General features: G+C 31.7%; 1 long non-coding RNA gene across 3 annotated transcripts; it reads right to left on the reverse strand.

The window, feature by feature from the left end:
• Positions 1–1,752: 1,752 nt before the first annotated feature.
• On the reverse strand, positions 1,753–4,223 carry LOC114173891 (uncharacterized). 3 transcript variants are annotated; one of them, XR_003602625.2, is made up of 3 exons: positions 3,998–4,149; positions 2,310–3,758; positions 1,753–2,036 (listed from the first exon to the last, which is right to left on the reverse strand). It is a non-coding gene; the product is annotated as an uncharacterized LOC114173891 (long non-coding RNA). The 3 variants fall into 3 exon arrangements; XR_003602626.2 differs by having other exon boundaries at positions 3,847–4,090; XR_014988228.1 differs by having other exon boundaries at positions 2,310–4,223.
• Positions 4,224–5,905: the final 1,682 nt, after the last annotated feature.

The raw sequence follows: 5,905 nt of genomic DNA on the forward strand, positions 1-5,905 counted from the left end.
GTATCATTTTATTTAAATATAAAAAATCATTACAAATAGTAAAAAGAAGTATCATGGAAAAAGTCCAATATAAAATTGTGAAACAAGTAATGCACCTAATCCATCATTTTAAGTCAACACCATACTATTGCGTGAAAATTACATTTATTTCTCCACTTTCCGTTGGTGTCATTGATTGGTACAACTCTAACCCATTACAAAACCATTACAAACACATTTCACTTGATTAAATTTCTTTCTATGGAGCCATTCACGTTGGATTTGAATTCTTTCAAACCTAATACTCATTTGAATTTATTATAAAATAAAAGCTTATTTATGTAAATTATTATTATCATCATTTATTAGTTTTATCTGATCTTTTATTTTTTTCAGAACTAAAATAGTTTTATTTTATTTTATTTTATTTTATGCAAATAAAATTATTCACATCCTTTTCATTCATTATGTCATTGAAAATATTAATATATTTCTGGACCGTCCTTCAACTAACCATGTTTCCTTTCTTTTATAGTTTGATATTTTTGTTAAACTAGATTTCATTGTCCAACATTACAAAGGAAAAATAGAATAATACTATATTTCTAGCAAATGTACAAATTTGCTATTCTATGTTTTCAAGAATACATCACACACTAAATGTTAATAGCCACCACCTTTTAACTTTTCTTCACTAACGTGAACTCTTAATAAATAAATTAATTATGTTTTTATCCTACATATAATAATAATAATAATAATAATAATAATAATAATAGTGTTTTTTAATCAAAAAATAATAATAGTTTAGAACATATAACATTACAAGAAAAATTATTTTTAACAGGGGTTATTTTTGACATTTCCGGGACTTTTAACCCTGCTAAAGGCGTTACCTGCAGTTTGCTTTTTTCCTAGAAAAACCAGCGTCGTTAACATATTACCAGCGGTTTTGACTAACCCCTGGTAAAGCAACACTTACCGGCGGTTCTGGAACCCCTGGTATTTACCAGGTCTGAAAACCCTGGTATTTACCGATGGTTCTGAAATCCCTGATATTTACTGACCGTTCTAGAATCCTGTATAACGATATTGAAATTTCCTTTTTAGTTTTTTACCCTTGTAATGTAATTCATTATTTGGTGATGTTTTTACTTATTTTTCAAATTCCCTTAATTTTATCATTTTCATCCTTCCAGCCATAAAATTTGCGATTCTGTTTGCTGAAACTTTTATCCTTGCTAGCTCCCTCTCTAATTTTCTCTTCTCTTCCTAATTGTAGAATACAAATATAATTTAGCATTTCTATAACATTTAATGGTGTGATAACTTTAGTATTCTTAAGATTAAAATTCCAATTATTATATACAAAGTTATATTCCATAGAAGAAAATCGGAGATATAAAAATATCACGTCTTTTCGCTACTATATATGAAGACATTAATGAGTGCGTTACACATCACACTTTGACTTCCTTAATAAAACCTAGCTGCAACATTTTCAATTAAATTAATATGTTTATATATTATATTAACCTTCCAAATTGCAAATTGCAATTACGATACGAATTATGAGATCACACTTTAAACCTTAATATTATGCTTAGTTACAGAAATAATATCCATTCAATTAGAAAAATATTTTTTGCTCTACTTTTTTCACTTGTAAAGGTTTCTTCTAGATGGCATCAATTGCTTCATTTCTAGTTTATGTTTGGAAATCATAGACTTTCCTGAATTATTTATAAAATTCATGCTACAAGTCAGAGAGTATTGGGACCAAATGTCACACATCACACATAAAAAATTTTAGTAGTGTTCTAGAGTAATATAAATGCCACTTTACAAATCAAATTGTATATTAACTAAAAAATAAAAGATGCTTTTTAAGTGTATGAAGTTTATACTTGGATACAGTGGATCCAAAATGGAATAATAACTATAATCTAGTAAAATTCCTTATAGACATCACTTTGAAGGCATTCGTTTGACCTGGTCTTGAAGTTTCCCCAAAAATAATAGCAGACATAGAACTCAAAACTTCTATAGGCTTGCACCTGATGAGCCAAAAGAAGAGAAGCATTGTCTTAATAGAAAATCTATAACAAATTGACCACTTAATATTCTATTAGTAGAGGATCAAAATATGATGAATGACAACAAAAAGATCTTGTGGTTATTCTCTTAAGAATTTTTATTTGCTAGAAGGAGATTTGAGGTAAGCAAAAAAGCATGTTTAAGCAGAAGCTACGCAAATTCGGCCTCAAACAAATGAGATTATACATAATGAGTCAAAGTAGTTATCAATGTTAAGATGGATGTTTACTTACAGTCTCGTCACTTTTGTCTGTCAGTCTCAAATATTGCAAAGTGACATGATCCAAAGGAAAGAAGCCCATCGTTGCACCATACTCGGGACGTGTTTAATGATAATCAGGTAAGTGTTGGCTCCGGAAGGCACTCGTTTGGGCTTGGGGTTGCCATGTTGGAAGTTGGAAAGGCATTCTCCAATAGATTTGGGCTTCGTGACTTGGAGTTGTTCCAGTTCAAGATAAATCCTCTTGCTTTTGTGCCTATTCTGTTGGTTTCTGTTATTCTACTTCTTTGTGCTTTATCATGTATTGGCAACTGGATGCCAAGGTTTGTCCGGAGGCAATATCTTCCCATTTCTAGGCTTAACAGTGTTTCTGCGACTTTTGTTCTTAACATGTAATCTCCTTTTCGGTTCCAGCATTGGAGTCTAGTGAACTCTGGTAAACTATTTATTTATGCAAATGACGCAGACTGCAAACAAACCAGAACCTGCTGCTCATCCTTCTTCCTTGAACTGGTCTTACTACCTGCTCATCCTCAATCTCTCTCCACATTTGCAAGACCGAAGATGACCGGGTGCCTCCCCTCCCTCCATCTCCTTCCCTCCCAGATGACCGAGAAAGGGATTCCCTCAGGAAAGTAGATTCGAGCGTAGTGACAGTATGCACACCCGCAATAGCCATTTCTAATTTAGTTTCATAACAAGAACACAAATCTTTTCGATCCATCTAACTCAAATGCACTAAAACTTGCATATCAGGTGGAGAAATCAAAGTTACTGAGAAACAGGCCTTACATTTCCATGGATTTGTATCAATTTTTCCATTATCATTCCTCTTCCTGATATCATCATCGTCGTCGTCGTCAGTATTAGTCTAGTCAAGAAAAATAACTCAAACTCTGAATTTCGAAAAATTTTCAATTGAAAGGAATTACTGCTTACTCAAACTTACCTTAGCCTGCCAAAATCAAATATAATAATAATAATTAAGGAATACCAAATCATCCAATTCTTATTCTGTAAAAAAAATAGTGCTTATAAAAAATAAAAATAAAAACTCTAAAAAATAACTTGTCAATAACAAAAATAATCAACATGATTTTGAGAGTTTTCATACTGGCTATAATGCTAAGCTAATATTCTCAAAGAATGAGAATCTCAAATTTTCCATGAAAGCAAAACACAGTCGCAGATCATTCAATTTTTCAATAGTAAGCAAAGAAAAAGCGTGAGAGGAATGTTATTCCACACAGAAACTGAGTGTAAAACATTTGAGTATTGAAAAAAAAATCACCACTGAAGCGCGAGACTGAGCATGAAACATGGAAAAGGAACGTACCCGAGAAGTTCCGCCTTCGATTTTGAAGTAAAGAAAAAGTAACCTAATCTATAAAAAAAATCAGAGAGAGAGAATGAAATATCAAAGACACAGAACCTGCTGCAAACAAACCAGAACCATTGAAACCTACAATCGCACAATGCAAAACAGATTTCGATCAAAGAGGGAAAGTGAAAAATTAACATGAAAGTGAAAAAAAATTGAAAGCCATTACCAGATTTGCGATCGATTGATGAAGATTCGAAAAGAGAAATGAAAGCAAACAAAATTGGAAGCTCAGATTGAGCGATTGAGAGAATGAGAAATTCGAAGCAAACAAAAGCTTTTTTAATGAGATTGAGAGAGGGCAAACGAACTTTTTTTACCTGAGAATGAGAGATGCCAATGAAGGAGAGATCAAGCCGAGAATGAAGACTGTGTTAGGTTACCAGCAAGAGAGCAAGAAAAGACAATGTTCTATAAGTGAGAAAAGAGGAACAGTGAAAAAGTGAAAAATGAAATTTGCACGCGGTTCATTTTAAAAAATCTCTGACACGCAGCAAGAGTTTAAAAAACCTCCACTAGTGTATGGATTACCTGAGGTTATTATAACCTCTCCTAATAAACCCCTTTTATAATTCAGAATTTTTGTAGTGTAAAATAGTAACTTTATAATATTATCATTTATATAACTAACTTTAACTACAATTTGTGTTAGTAATGAATGTTAATAAAATATTGAAAAATTTTAGAACATATAATTTTTTTTTCATTGAGCGAATTAAACACAAACATATATGGAAGAAATAATGACTTGAAAAAGTCGTGATTTTATAAAAAAATATTAAAATTTAAAAAGTGAATGGAAAGTGAAACATTATGTAATCCGTCATAATGGACTGATATGAAGGAAAAAATGAAGATAATGAAGAAACCATAATTTATTTTTAAAAAATGAATTTACAATCGACACTTTATTTTTTAGAATATCTCACACATATTGTGTAGTTATTATATATAAATATTTTTTCTCTTATTTAAATTTGGTTTGTTGAGAAATAAAAGCATTATATTGGTTCATTTATTTTTTTATTTGTGAATCAGTTCAAACTTTACATCACATACATTAGACAATAGAGTTATCATATTCTTGTCCCCTTATGTGGATCTGCCACCTATTTTGGTATTAATTGTGTGAGAATTTGGAAAATGATATTTTAGAATGGATAGTGGTTTATGAATAGTAAGACTTACTTATTAATATTAAAAGGATTTATATAAATATGAAGTTTTATAAATGAGTTTTATTATTTTAAACACACAATCTCTTTAGAAATTACTTTTTTAGAGTTCTCTGACTTCTTTTTAGGATTTTTCACCCTTCGTTCGTTAGATTGAAGTTTTGAGACCATAGGAGTGATCTTTGTGGCGAGTTCCTCAATTTGGACATATCAGTTTCTTTGATAGAGTAAGTCATTATTTTCGCCATTTTCATATGACCAATCTATTTTTGTCGTGCATGTGGGCTTTTCTTACTTACATGAGCTATTTGAATGATCAATATGAATCTTTGTTGATCAATGATCATAATAGTATGTATTGATCTTTCTTGTGATGTTTCTATGTGTAGATAGAGCATCTTAGGGAGCTAGTGGTGTTTTAAGAATCTAGAGTTGTTTGAGGTGCTTTCACATGTGAGGGAAGCTAAATTTGCAATCTTTATATTTTGTTTTATATCAGACAATCACAATCAACAATAATTCATAGCTCATGCTTCAACCACATACAAATTGTAAAAGTTATAAAGATTGCAAATCAACCCAAGTTCTCTCCTCCACATTGTTGATTAAGAATTCACCAAAGGCCCACGCACACCCAAAGTCTCTCTTTGCTGAAACGCCTCTTGTTGAAGGGCTTTAGGGTTTGTCTCCTAAAGAGGGTCGCTCAAACGTTAGGATTCCTTTGCCACATGCGTTCTCTTCATCTTTGTTAGGGGTTCCACCCTTTGATTAGCTAGGGCTTTGTTCACGTTTCTTTTCCTTTGTTTGTACACCCTTTCCATTAGGGTTTCATGGTTTCCTTTTCTTTTATAAAAGGAAGATTGATGAATTGTAATCGTTAGCTTGATGAATATATGAGAGTGGTTATTATCCTTCATTTTTCATCTAGCTCATCTTCTAGAGAGGTATTTGTCTCCTTAGGGTTTACAAACTAGTGAGATTCTGAGAGGTTCCTCCGTTGGAATGAGAGAGAGTTTCTAAGTCTTCCATTGCGAGATTCATTGATCTTCACTG

Source organism: Vigna unguiculata, chromosome 2 (genome assembly GCF_037176805.1).
Source record: "Vigna unguiculata cultivar grain cowpea cultivar isolate G323 ecotype 2 chromosome 2, ASM3717680v1, whole genome shotgun sequence".
In the NCBI taxonomy this organism is placed as follows: domain Eukaryota; kingdom Viridiplantae; phylum Streptophyta; class Magnoliopsida; order Fabales; family Fabaceae; genus Vigna; species Vigna unguiculata.